The sequence below is a fragment of the Mus musculus genome, chromosome 10 (genome assembly GCF_000001635.26).
Source record: "Mus musculus strain C57BL/6J chromosome 10, GRCm38.p6 C57BL/6J".
NCBI lineage: Eukaryota > Metazoa > Chordata > Mammalia > Rodentia > Muridae > Mus > Mus musculus.
Window position 1 is genome coordinate 26694399 of NC_000076.6, and position 20038 is coordinate 26714436.

Here is a 20038-nt window from a genome sequence, read left to right on the forward strand (position 1 = left end):
AATGCAGACAGTATCGACAAGTCAATTTTCTTATGATGGAAACCTACAGTGTACTATTTTTTTTTTAAAATACTTGACTAGCCCCACAGAAGGACAAGAATCGGGATCTTTGTTTACAGGAAATTCAAGAACATTGGCTTCTCAGTTTACAGGCAATGTAAAGTTCAGATTAACGTACCAATCCCAGAGTTGAGCCTCACAGGAACACTAGTAGAATTCTTGCCATTTATCAAGTCTCGAGGAAAGATTTGTGTTCATAATTCGGAATTATTAGATGTTCTCTGCTGACACTGAGGGTAAGACTGAAGTTTCAAAATGTATGCTATTTTAATATGCAGATGAATCTATATATTAACATAATATATGGATTAACATTTCCATCTAACATTGCAAATCACTTTATAGAACATTGCATTGAGAAATTAGTCTAGGCAGCATATTATACACAGAGATCAATAATTTTGTGGCTCATTGCTTAATCTTTCTAATATAGGCAATTCTATACCTAAGCCATCAATGATAGTAATGGGTTTCACTGCCTAAGCCAGGGGTGCTTGACCCCAGGGACAGTTTAATTGCATAGGGACAGTTGAGATTAAAAGCTATCGATAGCTTCCAAAACGGTCCTGTCAACCTGTCAAAAGAATTGTCAAATCCACAACAGTGCATCTTTTTTTGTTTTTTGTTTTTTATTTTTTTGTTTTTTGCTTTTTGCTTTTTACAGCAGAGGGGTGAGGAAGGAGGTCATGCCCAAACTTAAAATTGCCTCCTCTGAATCTCATCTTACACAGCTTCCTCAATATCCCTTTTTCATATTTAGAGATGTCAAGAGTTGACAGGCCCTGGAGAGACAGCTGGGGTCTGAGCATGCCCAGTAGACAGCCTCTCTTTTTGTGTGTGTGCACACCGAGAGCTTCCTTTGGCACAGCAGCTAGCACTAGACCTGAAGGCAGCAGGCTTGTGCGCAGCTGCTGCTCCTTGCCGGGAAGCCGATCACTGCACCAGGATCAGCTTTGGATCCTCCTCAGCAGCAGCAGCTGAGCAGCCAGGGGTCGCGGGCATGCACCAGCTGAAACTTGCGCAGGCTGCCTGCTAACGGGTCTTCCTCCTCTGGTGCCCACGGGCCCGCACAGTCCTTAAAACAGCTGCCCTGCTGATGGAGCAGAAATAACAGGCTCCGGATCTCGGCTCACCTGAGGGGGCCGGTGAGAGGCACAGAGAAGGGGTTATAGCGCCTGGAGGAAAGCGACTGTCACGGACCTCTTATGACCATGCTTTCTCGTGATCACGTTTCCCCATTTCTTGGGACTCTGAGGTACCCCCCGCTCTGGACCTGAGGAAGTAGTTGCAGCAGTGACTAGGTTTGTGCATTGCTTTTACGGCAGGTAAGGGGAGCGTCTCTGCCGGTTTCGTTAACTTAAGAGGGTTGTCAGATCTCAGAGGGATGGTTAAAGAGCTTTTATCTATTGAGATCTTCACCGCAGCGTTAATAGTTTCTTCTTAAAGGAGACTGGGGAAGGGATCTCTTGGGGGATTGATTAAAAAAAAAAATTCTGACAGAGATTAAACACAGCATTCTTATTCCCTCTGACTTCTACCTCTTTGGACTCCAAAACTGGCCACCTTGGTAGAATTTTGCCTTGATCCTGCCATTTAACGTTCCATTGGCAAGATCAGGTTAAAGATAATTTATTATATTTAGAAATGAAGCTCCCTGCTTTTTTTTCCCATTAAGTAAAAGAACTTGGACTATAAGTAAACTGATTAAAAATAAAACATAAAAGCCCTAAAACTTCAAAAAAAATTACCCTGTCAGCCAAAAAGAGTACAGGTGACGCTAACACCTTAACATTAACTTATGTAGCATCAACTTATGTAGCTGGCTGTGTGCACACCGTGTTCACCTGGTGTTTGTATTGCTGTCGAGAGGTGCCCAGTATTTATTTTTGAGAAATAAGCACATAACTTTGTACAGAATGTTGGGCAAGATGGGATATCTTCAGAGACATCAGCTGAAAAGAGCCATTTTCCAAATGCAGTTAGGTAGGTAAGGGTGTGTGAGTTTGTGTGTGTGTGTGTGTGTGTGTGTGTATGTATGTATGGATTGGAAACTGTGGAGTCAGACTTCCAGATGGTTCTTCATGTAAAGCAAGCAGGAGTGTGGTGAGCTTTTAGAACTTAAACCAGAAGCAGTTGAATCAAATCTAAAACACACATTTCAAAAGAAAAGGCACCCAAATGGCCATTTAATTGCAGCGACAACTTCCGTTGCTATCACATTGCCTGGATGTTTTAAAGAAGGAAGCACTCTGCAAGCAAATGAAATGGTTATAGCTTCCTGAGCCTTACCTGACCATCGTCGACTTAGTCAGTGGGTTAGGAAGATGCCTTTGTCCTACTTTGGTATTAGATATCTTTCATCCTTACTAAAATAATTCACATTAATAGCTTACACAAAATAGTAACTTATTTCCCTTAGATGTTGAAGAATTGATTTCCTTTCCCCCTGTATCAAAGCTAAAACAGTGCAAATACAGAGTAAACATGAAAAGATGAGGAGGAAGAAAACGGCGTGGGGGTGCGTGATGCTCAGCTGTTAATTGTCGGAAAGATGAACTTTGTGGACAAGGCTTTTAAAGTCTTTATTAAAATGTCAGCTACTGCTTGCAAAACATTCCTCTGTGGGCACATTTAACAATAAGCAGGTGACACTATCAGTCTTGACACAATCAGCTATTGCTTTAACACCTGCTTTATTTTGGCATTGATGTCCCCCGTAAGCACCTGCCGTCCGCCACAGCAGATCTATACCAGTTGTGAACATGGACCTGACACACGAAATTAAAGCAGGTGGGAAAGGCCAGAGCTGTGTGTCCTAGCCTTGAAAAGGGCCAATTAAAGATAATGATGGAAACTTCGAAACACATTGTAACCTCTAGATGAAATGGAATAAGAGGCACAAATTTGAGCACCTTGCTTCAATTGAGAGAGTTGAAACTCCCTGTTTCTAGTTTGTTCTGAAGTAGAAGATTCTAATTAAAGTTTTTTTGTGTGTGCAAAAGAAAAACCCCTTTTTACAGTTTGATTTCCCTGGAGGAGACCTATGCTTTCCTTTTGTTGCTGCGGCTAATCATTATCATCATCATTGTTGTTATAATTGTGGTGGTGGTGGTTTAAATACACAGGTAATATCATGAGCAGCAACCCTACTCTGAGCTCTCTGCTTACCCATGACCCTACAAAAACTACCTGTAAAGGACAGGGCTCAGATTGACTCTCGCTGAAGATCTCCAAGGTCTCCTCCATTTACAAGTCTCTGTGTAGTTAATACAAGCCGTACCCTTGTCAGAAGCTCCCAATAACCTAAGGTCTTGAGAAAAGAACAGCCACAAGATCAAAACCATCTCCCAGACCCTTTCCTTGGCTGGTTCTTGCTCTCTTTATGGGACTTTTGGAAAGTATGTTTATAAGTCCTTACTGAACAGTAACTGTCTTGAGTATAGTTTGACTTTTCAAGTGCTCTCTTGTTAAAAATCTCATATGCAATCACCTGGAATAGCTTCCTCAAAAGGAAGAAGAGAACAAAGTCATTTGCATATTTGAATGGTCAGGACAGACAGTGCTTCTGGCTCTCCTCTCCTTCACCATCTTTGAATTATGACTCCGGAGGAAGAGGCAAACTATTCAGTTTTGTCTCTGTGCTTCTGTTTTAGGACTGTGAGACCAAGGGTGTATGTGGGGGCGGGGGTCCTCCTCTTTCATTGAGATCCATCTTCACTAGGCACCAATAGTGTGTCTCCAAAACCGTACAGGAAAGAGGGTTTGTATGGTGAGCTAAGCTGTGGAGCACATGCTAGAAATGCTAGAAAACTTCATTTTCTCTTAGTAATTCAATGGGACTAGATAGGTATCGAGTTCTAACACAGCTAAGCACATACCTTCCTTGCTCTTCATTGTATGAGAATGCATTCCTGCCTCTACTACTTTTTAGAAGAACTTAGTATGGTAAAAGAACAAAAGTCTACCATATTTTGAGACGAACTCAGCTAGTGTTTAGCATGAGGATCAAGATTAGCTGTGGCCTGCTCATTCTCAAATCCTGTACTAGGAAATAGCCAAGAAGTTCACTGAAAGTCTTCATGAGTAAGAGTAGTTTTATTTCATTAATGAGGTATCCATCCTTCACCACCCCCCAGCAGATGGTTCCAGTCAGTTTCAAAGAGCTAATCAATTATATTTGTGTAACACACAAGATTTTAGTCCCGGTTCTCAGCTGCTTCATTTTTTATTAAATGAGACTTCTTTTGCTTAGTTTACCCATAGCTTTCATTTTATCAACGTATAAAAGGACAATGGTCTCTGTCCAGGTTGAGAAAAATGTTAACTGGGATCTAGGCAAAAATCCTAAAGTATCCAATTAATTCTAGGATTGATGTACTCGTGTCCAAGTTTGCCAGGGAGTGTACCTTATCCTCAAAAGTGGTGTTAGCTTCAGCCAGGACGTTCAGGTTGCCCCTGCTGGAGATAGTCTGAGAATAAAGGCACAGGGCTGAGCTTTGAGAAAGCCTGGTCCTGCTTCTGTGTGTGCATGGTTTTGGTCAAGTAGGCCAACAAAGGAGGATAGGCATAGGTCATGCCTAGCATCCTTCAAACATCCAGTTCACTCAGAATCTGAATATTTGAACTTTCTTAGAGCCGTAAAGAACTTTAGGCAGGTTTACAGGACCCCACACCTACCCCTATGCATGGCAGGAGCTGGGGTTGATCTGGGAGCAGGGTTAAAATCAGGGAACATATTCCTGTGGTTTTTGCTGCTTTGCTTTCTTTGCCTTTGTTACAGAAATGCTTTGTTACACACACAGAGTGGAGTTCATTGGAGAATATGTGGTCACAATGTGTGTGTCTAAAATAACGAGTGTCAGTAAGCAGGGCTAAGGAGATAGGGACCTTCGTGTGTATGGGCTGAAGATGTAGGAGACCAGGTTAGTCGTGGGCTTTCTGTAGAAACTAAATTTCTATTTTAATTTAAAATTTAAAATTCTTTTGAGAGTTTAGTACCTGATTACTGTGTTTACATAGTTTTTATCCTCCTCTCCACGGAAACTCCTCTTCATATCCCCCACTCCCTCTTTTTATGTATACATATACATACATACCACCTATGGCACCCATCTAGTATTGCTTGTATGTGTTTGTACTTGAGATTTGATAGCCTATCAAGGGAGCTTTTCCCTGAGGGAAAAAATGGAATCTCCCTCACTTGGCAGCCATTGGCTGCCTGTAGTTCATCATCTAGGAGAGGAACCTCGTGAAGTTTCCCCCAGTTGTAGTGGCATGTCACTTGGTGACTACATTCTTCAGGTCTTATTTAGGCAACCATATAGTTAAGATTCCATGGGCGTAGCTCCCTTTTGTATGCAAATAAATGAAACTCGCAGGTAAATGCATAGAATTAGAAAATACTCTTGAGTGTGGTAACGGAGACCCAGAAGACAAATGCAGCTTGTTCTGTCTTGAGGAACTCGGATCCTGGTCTCTAGACTTGAATAAATAACCTGGAGGAACTGCAGAAGCCAAGAAAGTAGCAAGGAGCCTCAGGGAAGGGGGAGGCGACTGGAATTTTAAAGCAAAGTGGAATTTATTGGAGGATCTGGCATTTGAAAGTGCTGTGGCTGCCACAAGGAATGAGTAAGGGCAGAGTAGGAGGGATAGGAAGCTGTGTGATCAAAACCTATGTGCCATGGGTATGTGAGCATCATGCCTTGACTGGTACTTAAAAATAACAGCAGTTTGTATTTTCAAGCTAGAATGGCTTTTCTTATTTTGTGGATCGAAGCTGTAGTGGTTTGTTTCCAGACATCTAAAATCCAACCTCCTCCATGACAGGATGTTAATTTAAGCTATTCTTCATATTGTATTCCCTGACTTGGGAGTTTTAACCTCCCCAGCCCCCTTTCATTTATTTTTTAGAGTGTGGTCTTGAACTCATGGTTCTTTGAGCTAAGCCTTCCACTCAGTCAGGAGTCTTATTTTTTATAAGCCTTTCAAATGAAAAGGAAGAAAGTTCTTTAGCACTTCCTCAAAGAAAGAGTATCTGTGCAAATAAAGAAAAGCCACACACAAATGCTTCTCCCTTTCATGCTATAAGCTGTGGCTTTGGTTCAATGAACTCTTGAGTCCTGGCTCTGTTAAGCACTGTCCTGTAGTAGTTCCTGCTGACATTTGCATATAAAAGTATCCACAGGCTTAGGTGTGAGCATAATTGTTCCCCAGCTGGTAGCACTGTTTTGGGAGGTTGTGGAACATCTGAGTTTGGAACCTAGCTAGAAGAGGGTTTGAACTCCTCCACATCTGGCCCAGGTCTTTGTTTCCTATTCTGCAAGATCTAAGGAGTCCAAGCCACCATGATCTTATGACCATCAACCACACCATGATAGACTCCACCCTCAGAACCATGAGCCAAAATTAACCCTTCCTCCGTTAAGTTGCTTCTTTTCAGGCTATTGATCACCGTGACAAAAGGAATACAATACCCAAATTGTTGTTCTCTTTAAGATTGGTCTTGGCAGTGTTAGCCTGTTCAATACCACATATCTAGACTACTCTATAAACTACTCAAAAATACATGGTCATTCTTGGCTTATCCTCATTTTCTGTCTCCTTTCCTCTCTTACTATTTTGTGAGTTCTTTCTTGATGTTCCCAATATTGAGCTTTAAGCCACTGTACCTGCTATTTCCTTCAGAATGTGTGTGTGTCTGTATATTCATTCCAGCTAGAATATATAAATAGATAAAAGTTAAATATATATACATTTAATATATATTTATATATACATATATAATATATAGGTCTATATTATATTTTCTATATAAAATATGTAGATTTATATTGTGAATTTATATATGTATATATGACCATATAATATATAGCAAATTATATTATAGTAAATATATAAATAAATTATTAAATATCTACTAAAATATTTATATATTTAATTTAATATAACATTTTATATTTACATTAAATGATATGTTTTCTATATAAATAAATGTATATATTTAACTTTTAGCTGCTTGTAGCATTATTCTACCCATTGATTGATTCATTTCTTGGACAAATGTCATCCTTTTGTGACTATAATGCTTAGCCTCACCATGTCCTCGCTTGTAGGATAATGTGATCAATATTAAAGCATTGTTTCTGGATGCTTAAAGCATTGTCTTTTATCAGACTGCCATCAGTATGGCTTCTCCTTTGATGTTTGACTCTGTGCATATGGATGGACCTAACCGGTATTAATTGCTGAAAAAGTGGCAGGTGGACAAATGACATTGAGCACTTTTTTCTTTAGAGTCCGTCTTTGAACGGCTTCTAGGCTGGGGATGTTTGTGCTTGCCAGAAGGTGCACATTTCTGGGTGTGGTTTGCTCTGGTTTTGTCTGTCTTGAGCTCTGCTGCATCCTTTTTTTAAATTTATGAGTTGGATAAATTATAGCTCTGGGTGAAATCTGGTCTGATAACCTGTTTTTGTAAATAAAGTGCTATCAGAGCAAGCTGTTTTTGTTCACATTCTGCATTGTATAGGGTACGTGAGTGTTTGTGACAGAGGCCATATGACCTGCAAAGGAGAACGTGCTGACCTGGTAGCTAAAGTTTGTTGCCCTTTGCTGTGACCTGAGAAGGAGCTGCAAGCTGAGGTCTGGATAGCAGCAGCAGGCAGCTGCCAGGCCCTTTTATGGAGTGATAATGCTGAGGTCAATGCTACTGTGACTACAAAAGGCTCATGGAAACTCTGAGAGCTTTACTTTAGCAATTATGTAGCTAGCTCCTTCACCTGGAGCTCACCCTTTGTCCTCTAGGGTCCCAAGAATCCTTAACTTACTAGATCTGAGAGATGCTCTACTTTGCGTTTTGAGCCTGTTCTCACCTTGGGGTGCTAGTCTCAGAAGCATTAGTTTAGAACAGTGGCTCTGAGATCTGAGCTGTGTTTCAGAATCACCTGTGGAGTTTAAAACGTTTTCTAAGAATAATCTTAGGCCTCACCTGGAACTTTCCAAATCAGAAGTTCCATGGGGGTCCTGCATTTTAAAGAGAAGGATCCTGGAGCGTTGGTCCACAACCTTCCTAGTGCTGTGACTGTTTAATACAGTTCCTCATATTGTGCTCACCCCCAACCACAAATTATTTTGTTGATACTTCATAGCTATAATTTTGTTACTGTTTACATAATATACATACCTTTGGAAATAAAGGCTGAGAACCACTGTTAAATTTTGGCTGTCTTTCTTTTTGGACTGTCTTTTGATGTGGGCTTTGACTAAGGTACATTTGAGATGTTTTTACTCTAGGTTCAAAGTGTCAGCCTGGTAGAGATTTTTATGACATTCATAGTTTTAGGAACAACTTGAACCTGGGGTGGTGGTTGTAGTGTGGCTGCTGGGTTGAAAGGTATGCTGTGTCCAGTTCCACAAGAAGTCTTGCCATTCATAGTGGATTTTATAAGGATACATCAATGGTTGTCATTCCATGTGTGAAATTTTATTTTCCCCTTTCCTGGGAAGGAAGGAAGCCTTTCTTTTGAAGGGGGCATTGGCTGGCTCCCAATTGCCACTCTCTCGTGGGGCTCACGACACCAATGGGCTGCTGGAAGTAGAAACAGCACTTAGGGACTCTTTCCTGGTTCTTCCTACACTGCTAAGAGAAGGACGCGCCCATTCGCTAGATAGTTAGAGGCCCTGAGCTCTGGATGCATTTTTGCTTGGAGATTACTTTCCTGTCCCTACCACAGAATCGACACACTCTATCACTCCCTTTTTAGAATAAGAAAAAAATAAAAAGATCCTTAAATGTTTCTTTCTGTGTGTGTATGTGAGGTTCACATATCCGTGCAGACGTGTAAGCACACGTGTGCCAGCCAGATGCGGATTTATCTTCTTTCTAAAGCAGCTGCTCCCGGTGAAACTGGAGTTCACTATTTTGACTAGGTTGTCTGGGAGATAATCCACCAGGATCTTCCTCTTCGATAACTCCCCCCTGCTCCCTCCCTGAGCTAGATGGTGTCACGCAGTCCGTACACGGTTTCTGTGAATCCAAATTCAGGTGCTCATGTTTATGAAGCACGTTACCCACTGAGTCATCTCCCCAGTCCTCGTTTTAATTTTTTTTTGTTGTTGCTATTTATAATGCTTTGAAGTAGACTATTAATGCCAGAAAACAAATAAGGAAAAACGATAACGAAAAAGGAAATGTAGATGTACCAGCTCATTGGTGCTTTGGTAGCCATCATAGTGACCCAAATAGAAGCACACACAAAACTCCTAAGTTTTGTTTATAAGGAACAATCATTTCTGCCATGCTTGAACTTATATGCTGTTTTTTTCTCTCTCAAAAGTATAGGAATAATTACTGAAATATTAGTTTATAGATCACCAAACCCATCCAACTAAGTAACTACCAACTCCCTAAGGTATACAATTCTATATTATGACTCATAGTTACTGATGTGTAGGGATATAAGCTTGACAGATGTCTGAACAAAAACAATGATCTCGAGATTGGATGGGTTTGCATATTAAAGGCATTTGGATTAATTCAGGTTTTGGCCTGGCTGGTTTCAGTAAGCATTTCCATGTTTTCTTAGACATTTCATTAAGATTAGAAAGGGTGTTCAGAAGCATTTAAGGGAAAGTTAGTTCCTTTCCAGTCTGTAATTGCATCTTGTACTTGCCTTGTTTTGCTGTACAAGCAGGGGCTCTTCCTCCCAAGGGATTTCTCTGGGGGAAGGGGCTATGGCATCTCTATGATGCCTGAATTAGTCATATTCTCATGCATTGTGGAAATCCACCCGCCTCAGCCTTCCATCTAGCTGAGACTTGGACACCACTGCGTTTGCTTCTTTGGGAAAGCCATAGTCACTCACAGAGCAAGAGAGAATGTCAGCTCACTATTGTTACTCTGAGTCTGGTTATGAGTTTTTGTTGTTGTTGTTTATGTGATTTGGGGGGGGGGGTTGTTTTGAGACCTAGTATTACTAGGTAGCCTTAGCTGGCCTAGAACTAGTTATATAGGTCAAGCTGGAGTTATAGAGATCTACCTGCGGTTGCCTCTCAAGTGCTGAGATTAAAGATGTATGTCCCCTGCCTGGCCATGTTGGTGAACTCTTAAACACACCCATCTAGAAGTACAAGATTCAGTGAATTACTCAACTGGAAGAACTAATTAAAGTGTTTCCTAGGATCGTTAGTATCCTGTGATTAAATTATCACTATTTACCTGTTAGAAGAGTTGATTTCCTCAGTCAAGAATTTCTAGATTCCTTTTATGGGCTAGGCCAGTAATAAAGATGTGGCTCTGGGGACCCGCTTTATTTCAAGGACAAAATTAAGTGACTTTTGGTTTTCACTCTGCTTGTAGGAGGTATTTTTAGGCCATTGGATAGGAACAAGTTTCCCGTCTGCATAGATATAGTCAGCAATTGTTTTTGTGTTCCACTCTTGCTTTCAGAACTCTTACTACCCTCTTTACAAGGAACTCTGCATCATATTTATTTTTACTAATGTCCATAACTCATAGGGTTGTTCCCCCCCACACACACACACACAGACTGTATTGTATTTATCTTTACTTCTTTGTAGAATTTCAGCATGGTGCCTTTTGGACGAATGAATTAACCTTTCTTTTACTGAGAGCAAAATGAAATATCTACCATTGTTTTTGCATTGTTATAGATAGACGGTTTAGGTCACTGCCTTCTAAGATGAATTCTGATGAGTCCCAACATAATGAAGGAATGATTGAATGTTTTGAGAAGTACTGAGACCAAATAAATTTTAAGAAATATAAGTGCATTTCCTAGATATTAGATGGATAGAAAAATCTCAATCTGTCATCTCTCTCTCTCTCTCTCTCTCTCTCTCTCTCACACACACACACACACACACACACACACACACACACACACACAGGAGAGCGCGAGCATGAGCACTTTACCCTACCTCTGTCTTCCTGAGTCAGAATTTCTTGAAACTAGAGCCCAAAACTCTGTATTAAGAGACTCTTTAGTTGGGGGTATGACTGTGTATGAGTTTTTCATCTTCCTTTGTAAAGATCTTCTGTAAAGTCTGAAGCTCTGTGCCCAGCTATGCATGAGTTTTGATTTGACAAGAGGTTTGCCTAGGTTGTTGCAGGGTGGTGGGGGGTGGGCTTATAATGACACCAAGTGAAACATAGGATAAAATAGGAACATTCGTGTGTGGGATGGGTTTGTGTGAAGATGAGGCAAGGTTGACACTGTCCAACAACAGCTATGTGTATCTTGTCTTATAGACAGACTTATTGATGCTTGGTCTTACAAATCAGGTCATGGTATAAAGTACTGGCCTATTGCCAGCTACTGTTCCCTTCATGTTTCCCAGCTGAACTAACTAGAGAATATAAATTATATGAAGTCCCAGATGGTCAGCCTGCTGCCTTTTTGGTACAACCTTGGCATAAATATGACCATAACAAAAGGTGTGTGTTTGGAGAGGGGGGTGTCTGAAGTAAATTGAAGTTGTGGTTTGATCTATCTGTCAGAGTGTGTAATGATGGTGATGTCATCCTTCAGAAAGCAAGGGTTATTACAGAAGTGTAGATTATATGCATCTCTTGATACTAGCTTGCTTAAGAGATGGAAGTGGCAGTACAGAATGAAACGTGTGACTCCGGGAATGATGGAAATGCAAAAAGCTGACATTCTAAATGAGAACATCTCATCAGTGAGTAGACACATGAGAAAGAAATCTCAAAAGATGCAGAGCTGTCCTGAAATGAGTCTTGCCTAGAGGGAAGGTCATATGCTCAGAGGGTATGTGTCTGCAGAGCTCAGAAGGAAGGAGCTAACTGATAATACCAAAATCATTGTCTACTATTGTGAAGACTTCAAAGTGAGGGACAAGAAGATTGGCCATAGTGGATAGAGAGACAGAAAGGACAATGCCTAGCTGCAAAGAGAGGAACAATCAAATGTTACCCACAAAGAGAGGCTATGCATCTCTTTGATTATATGTTCCGAGTCCCTAGCATATACATATTGGATAGCTAAACAGTCTAAATACCAGTGATAACAGAGATTAAAAGACAAAAGCAATTCCTGACTTCACAGAATCTGAGTTTTGATAGATAAAGAGAAAGATAAGATAATAAATACATCATGGAGTGTAATTTAGTACAGCTATTATGGAAAACTCATAGAGGTTCCTTGGCTTAAAAAAAAACTGCTGGAGGCAGAGGCAGGCAGATTTCTGAGTTTGAGGCCAGGCTGATCTACAAAGTGAGTTCCAGGACAGTCAGGGAACCCTGTCTCAAAACAAAACAAAACAAAATAACCAAAACCCGTATGGTCTGGCAGTTCCATCACTGGGAATATATTAAAAGATTGTGCAGCCAGGATGTAAAAAAAAAATCTATATTTCCATGTTCATGGTAGAATTATTCATGGTAGCCAAGAAATGGAGTCAGGCAACGTGCTTACCAGTGGGACAAAGAATAATACTACATGTTCTGCACAATACTATATGGCCTCAAATAAGAAAATTCTACTACTAGCAACAGAATGGAGGAACCTAAAAGGATACTAAGATAAGCCAAGCACAGAAACACAAAATACCATGTGATCTTTAATGGAATTGAAAAAAAGCCAAATCCAGAGAAGCAGAGAGTATTCATGGTACTTGTGAGTTGGCAAAGGTTGGGAAAGAGCATGCGTTAGTGATATGGCAGCTGAGAAATATAGAATTTACTTTAAGGATAAGTTAAAGAGGTCATTGTACATGATGATGACTGTAGTTAAGTATAATGTATTAAAACTAACAATAGTTTTAAATATTCTCACCACAAGGTAAGTTAAAACTAATGCATATATTGATGAGCTTAATCAGATATTCTGTAATGTACATATAGTTTGAAACAAGGTATAAATGGTAAGTGTATCTTACTTTGTCAATTAAAAATCAGAAGATAGGGGCTGGCTAAACGGTTAAGTGGGTAAAAACACTGGGTGCCAAGCCTGGCAATCTGTTACTCCCTAGGGTCCACATGGTGGAAGGAGAGAAGTGACCCCTGTGTGTTGACATCTGATCTCCATGTTCATGCTGTGGCATAGCCAACTCATATCCATCATATGAAAGTAAAATGTAAACAAAAATAAAAAAATAAAAATTGGAGAATGTGGCCAAGGAGATGACTCTATGGAATTGTACTTGTACAAGCACAGGAACCTGAGGTGAATCCTTGGAGCCTGTGTAGAGCTGGGCATGATGATATGCATCTGGAGTCTCAGTGCTTTGTTGGAGAGATAGGAGTCGGAAACAGGAGGATACCCAAGAGCTCTTGGGGCAGCTGGTCTGATTTATGCAGTGGTGAACAATAGAGAGACTGTGTCAAACAAGGTGAAAGTTGAAGACCAATCCCTAAGGTGATTGCCCTCTAACCCTGATGCTACGCTATATACATACACACAGTTATGCTCAAGAACGCGCGTGCTCACATATATGTGACCACACATAGCATGTATGTCACACACACATATGTGCACACACATGCACACACTTACAGGGTTGTGAATACAGAGGTTAGGTTCCATGCCTCTCTTGGTTTAAGTATGAAACTTTCCACACTTTGAGTACTTGAATTGGTGCTTATTGGGTGGGGAGGGGCTAGTAACTGACTAGAAGCAACTTAAGGACAAAAGGGTTATTTGGCTCACAGAGGACAGGACAGTCTATTGTGGAAGGGAGGCATGTTGACAGGAGTGGAAGGCTGGCTGCTCCTAGTCCACCTGCATGTAGGAAGCAGAGTATAAACGGGAAATGAGGCTAGGCTGTAAAACCTCAAGACCTGCCTGTAGTGGCCCACTTCTTCCAACCAAGCTCCATCTCTGAAATATCCACTAACTTTCCCACTGTAGCCACTAGCTGGGGATCAAGGGTTCAAATGTATGAGCCCGTATATTTTAACTACAGCAGAGGCTGAGGCTGTGGGATCTTTAGAGAATAAGGTCTAGGTGGGTCATTGGGGATGGCTGGTAAAGGTACAGCCACAACTTGTGTCTTCCTGCCTGTTGCTATGTGAACAGCCACTACCTCATTCTCCTTCCTCTACAGAAAAAGCCACTCTACAATGTTCCCTGCTGTGATAGACTAAAACTGTGAGCCAAAGTAAATATGTCCTCACTTAAGTCACCTCTAGGAGGTATTTTATCATGGGAACCCATTTTTAAAAATAAACAACCTCAAAACAACCTTACAGCAAATGGCCTCATAATCACAAAGAATTACCTAGATTTTCCAGTATGAAGACCTAGAACAAGAGTATATTTTTGAACTAGACAGTGGACCTTCACAAGGCATCTAGCCTGTCTCCCTGTGTGGGACTGTGAAAGGCAGCCTGTTTTGGTTAAGCGAAGCTTGCTCCACAGAACCAGTAGAAAACTACAAGGGACAACACACTGCCTTTCATGGTCCCATATCCCTGATCTTGTTAAACAATGAGTCTTATTTCTAATCCACCTAGTTTATAATTATAATAGGCAGTTCAAACAAATTAAAGCAAATGCTTAGCAAATGTCTCTATTTCCCATTCACATTATAGAGTAAAAACAGAAGGCTTACATCTTAGACTATCCGATACAGTCACTGCCACTTGCATCTAAGAAACGCAGAGATGAGTACAGTTAAACAGCTTGCTCTAGAAGACACATTGTTTTCCTTCCATGTGGGATCCCATTTTAATGGCTTGTAAGAAGAGCTGCAGCTTCTCCTCATTGTTGTAACGTTCCTGAAGTTTTGTCTACATGGGGACAGTTTTTGTGTGCATGCTAGACCAGAGTTCTACAAAGCTGCATTGCTGGAACTAAAACCTGTTCCTTGCCTTGCCCCGGAACACTAGCTCTGTAAATTCCTCCTCTAAGACTTTAGTAATATGTAGAAGTTCTACTATGTATCCTATATAGACAGCAACATTGTGCTATGTCCAGACTGGGCTACATTGTGTTGTGTGTTGACAGCTACATTGTATTGTGTGTAGATAGCTACATTGTGTCACACTTAGACAGCTATGTTATGTCATGTGTAGGTGGCTACATTGTATCATATGTAGATATCTATATTGCATTGTGCATTCAGGTAGCCAATAAGATGCAGGAGGAGGCCATGCTCTCTTGCCTTTCAGACTGTGATTAGAATAACAGTAAGTGCAAGCATGGTAGGGAGTAGACGGCAAGGATAAAGGAAATGATTATTTTTAAAACCAAAGACTTGAAGATTTTTCAAACAGGCGACAGTTGATCTGGTATGGCAATGTGTTCCTGTATTTCAACTACTCAGGAAGGCAAGGCAGGAGGATCTCAAATCTTAGGTGAGTCTAGGTTGCATGATGAGATCCTGTCTCAAAAAAAAAAAATCAAAGTTCTTAGAATAATATGGCAGAACACACTAACACATTTTTCTAGTTATTTGTGAATAAGCAACTCAATCTCTATACTGTAGCAGACTTTTATGGAATTTAGATTTTGGTAAATATTGGTTCTGGGACAGTATTAGTACATGTACCAAGTAAATGACATTTTATTGTTTGACTTAAGCTTATAGCTAATACTTAGGATGTTCTATATATGGTAGCTGAGATACTGTGCATGGTAGGTGAGGTATATGCGTCAATACACTCATAAGATAAAGCAATGCTGGTTAATAAGCCTATTGGAGAGATATTAAAATGTCTTCATAGAATTTTACGTATAAAGCCTGAAGTCACTGAGCCAGTAAGTGTGAAGAATGATGGGCTGAGTCCACACTGCTTAAATGCCCACTGCTCTTGCCCGTGACACTGTACTGCTCTATTAACCCAGGGGAAGAGCTATAAGCAAGCAATGCTGCAAGCGTTAGTTAACAGCCCGTGTTTAAGTTGTCCAGGAGGGTCACAATACTTCTGTGTTAGAGGTGGCTGTTGCTCAATAATGCCATCATTGATCATGAGCTCTGTTAAGGACTTAGTATTCTCTCAAAAGCGTTTCCCATGACCACTGTCAGAGATAGCTATGATGTATAGCTGACCGATATTATACCTACTTTATAGATGATGAACTGCAGTTGAATGAAGTATATACATTCCCAAAATTCTCAGTTATTGGTCTGTCTAACCAAAAGTATATTACTACTTGTGTGTGTGTGTGTGTGTGCGTGTACCTGTGTGAGTGCATGTGCACGCGTGTGTCTGTGGAGGTGGGGGTATGTACACGTGTATATCTGGGTACATATACAGAAGCCACAGAAAGATATCAGATGCTATGCTACTTTAGATTAAGTCTTACATCTCCTGCCCTGTATTATTCCCTGAGACAGTGTCCCACACTGCTAGGCCATCAGACCAGAAGCCCTAGCCAGCCTCCTGTCTCTGGCATCCATATCGATTGGATTCCAGGCATGCACCACCATGCCTGGCTTTCTCATAGGTGCTGGGACCTCAGTTCAGGTCTTTATTCTTGCACAGCAAGTTTCTTTATCCACTGAGCCAATTCTCTGGGCCCCCATTACTTAATTTTTTAAGTGAATATTTCATGTTCCTCGGTTTTGTTCTGCTGAAATCCTTCATTGGTAATGATGAGCAGTAGACATCAATAGAAAAAACAAGACTGTCCCTCCATGTCCCAGAACAAAGTCAAGTACCTGATCTATTAGTAATTATCTGAGTATCACTGCCAGAAAGCAGCGACTTCACTTCATGGGAAAGAACAAAGGCAGAGCATTGAATTAGGTTTGTTCTTTGTGAAATCAGGCTTCCATTTTCCTAGCCAGGCTTCCACAGGAAAACTTAGTGAAATATTCTCCCAATGGCCACAAGATGGCGGTGAGAACAAAAGAGACAGTGAAATTTATAAACCACATGCAACCCTCCTTTCAAACAGTTGTAGAATTTATTTTCTATGTGTCTCGTTGAATTCAGACTAATAACCAATGTCAGAAATATCTGACCTTCTATTTCTCCAATATGAAACTGTGTTTTATTTCCAATTTGGAATGGAACTTTGATAAATTTGAGAAAATAGCCAATTCTTTCTTTCTCTTTCTTTCTTTCTTTCTTTTTTTTTTTCTTTTTTTCTTTTTTCTGAAGATTAGCCAAAAAAAGAGAGCTCCTGGCATCATGCCTATTCAATAACTTTGGCCATCGCTGTAGCAAAATTATAGTAAATTGAATGTACGAAAAAAATAAGAGTCCTGTGAGCTCTACAAAATGAATTTCTATGCTATTTTGGATGACAATATATTTATTATCAGTAATATAGACTTCTGACATTACACAAAAAGTAGAGTCAAAATTCTCCCAAACTTCATGTTCAGAGATGAAACCAAAAACATAGGAGACTTTGTTTCTAGGCTGTGAAACTGGCCGATTGTGGTAATTTATTCTTATATCAACTATTACATATAATTTTAATTTTAAACATTCTCTTATTTATTATATATGTTATCATTTATGTGTGGGATCAGAGGCATGCAAGTGTCAGGGCACAAGTGTAAACCTCAGAGGACAACTTGAAGTTGGTTCTCTTTATCTAACACATAGAAGCTGGGAATCAAACTCAGGCCTTCAGGCGTGGTGGCAAACCCCTCTCCTCTCTGAACCACCTTGTTGTCATATAATTTTAATTTCTTCACTCTATCATCCCTGCCTCTTTTGAGACTTAGACTCTAGGGAAACAAGTGGAGTGAAAAGGTAAAAAGTAGAAAACAAAAAGCTAAAGGCTAAGGAAAACTATTGTGTAGCTGAGTTAAAGACTGAGTGTTTCTGTTAGATGCCTTAATTTGACCAGACCCATATAATTTTGCTTCATATACCGTATATCTCATATACCATAGAAAGAATGGCCATCAAGGTTAGAAGGATCGGTCTGAGCTCTGTCCTTTAATAAAATTAAGAGCTTTCTAGTGTAGAAGAACGATGGCGTCAGGAAGGGACTATGGGAAGAGTTGTCTTTCAGAATCACAGCTGCAGGGTGAAGCCATGAAACTCAAAGTAAGGGTGAGCCAATGGTTTCAAAGCAAGTCTGCGACTTGACCTATCACATGCTAACTGTGACTACTATTTGATGCTGTTTGGCTTCTCTCACTTAACTCCCCTCTCAGTTCTATGATGAAGGGGGCTTGAATATCTAATCTATCATCCATCTATCTATCCATCCATTCATCTGTCTATCATCTATCTATCTACTGATGGCCTAAGGACATCCTGCAGTCAGCCCACGTTCAGGTGGTTGCCAAGTGATGGCGCCAGCTCTAATTTCTTAAGGCCTGAGACATGGGAGCACATCCGTGCCATCTTGTAGAGACAAGTGATAATCACACATTCGAATTAGCATATTCTTCAGCTGTTGTCTCACCTCTCTGGTCCTTTGTCTTTCCCTCCATACCCCATTGACCCTAGAAAAAGAGATCACTTCAAAAATGTTGAAGCATCTCTGGGGCCCCCTGACCAACAATGAGACAAAGGATTTTTTTTTTTTTTTTTTTTTGTAACTTATGGCCCTTGAGGAGGGAGGGCCAGTTTTCTTCAGCACTGTGGTCCATGGTAGGTTGTCTGTTCTCCAGTGTATGCAACTCCCCATCCATGAGCAGCACTGACTAGACCCAGATGAAGAGAGAGGGAAGGGAGAAGACAGCATCAAGTTGGGAGAGTGATGGCAAAGATTCTTCAAGGAATTGGAAGGGAGAGGGCAGAGGGGGTAGATATGATCTAAGTACATCTGATAGTGTGTGAAATTATCAAAGAATTTTAAAAAATCAATGTAAATGAAAAATAAAAGAAGCAGTTTGAACTTTTCTTCTACAGATAAGAAATTGTTGGAACCCAAGTACTAATGTTTGTCAAGAAGACTTTTCAAAAAATTAAATTTGCTTTATCTCTTACTTTATGGATATTTTGCTTGCACGTATGTTGGTCTATCACTTGTGTGTGTGGTACCCATAAAGACCAAAAGAGACTGGAGTTTCAGATGGCTCTAAGCTACCATGTAGGTGTTGGGGATTAGACCTGGATCCCCTGGAAGAGAAACCAGAGTTCTTCACTGCTGCCCCATCTCTCCAGCCCCTAAAGTCAGTTTTTCAGGTGTTTAAGGTCAAGCAGTTTATCTTCCATCTCCAAAACTGTACACCATTGATTGTAATGATATGATCCTTTGTTCATTATTCTGATTCTCAGTGGGGAACAAATATTACACAAAACAAATTCAAGGAGGGAAATGCCTTATTCAAGTCTCCAGCTAGAACATTGCACGATAACAGACATTCCTAGCTCCCTGTCAACTTTGTCTAAGGAAGTTCTTCAGATACCATTACAGTAACTTAAGGGCAAAGTGGGCAAAGGATTGAAACCTTTGACTTTGGCACAAGCATAGGACTAGACTTGAGAGGGCAAGGGACGCATTCCCTGAACCTATGCTTCTTGAAGGTGAAATCAGGCAACTCCCTGATTGCACAGTCTCAGAAAGTGATTCTTTCCAATGTCAGGGAGGAGCCTGATGAACTTCAGAATCTAACCTTCTAGGCTTCTTAGGCCCCACACCTGAGCACAGTAACCAAAAGGAGAACAAAGATTTTTAATCAAAGCTAAAAAATTATATGAAGATCATTCTATAATTAATAACTCAAAAGTTCTTAGAGATACTCAGATAAAAGCTCAAAACGAAAGATGATCGTGGCTTAGAAAACTGCATGAGTAATTAATTGCAGGTGACTAATGCTCTTTTGTCTGCTGCCCCTCCCCCTCAGGAGCACAGAATTAGGGCTTTCTGCACACGAAAGAAGGAAGGGGGGAAGGGAAGAAAGAAAAGGAAGAGAGAAGGGGATGAAAGAAGGAAAGACAGACAGACAGAAAGAGCAAGCAAGCAATCAACAGCTAAGAGTTCTGATATGATTCAGTAGACAGTTTTCTTTTTGTCTTAAGTCAGTTCTTTTGAGTAAATTTATTTGTATGTGTGTGTGGTTACATGCATGTCTATGCTCCATG

The 20038-nt window shown here is 40.5% G+C and overlaps 1 long non-coding RNA gene across 1 annotated transcript in view; it reads left to right on the forward strand.

Moving 5' to 3' along the window:
- The first annotated feature begins 893 nt into the window (after window positions 1–893).
- The window catches only part of Gm48893, a 52996-nt gene continuing 33851 nt past the window's right edge, over window positions 894–20038 (forward strand). Inside the window, exon 1 of the long non-coding RNA XR_003948859.1 lies at window positions 894–1385. This is a non-coding gene — a long non-coding RNA (predicted gene, 48893). The remainder of the gene's footprint in view (window positions 1386–20038) is intronic.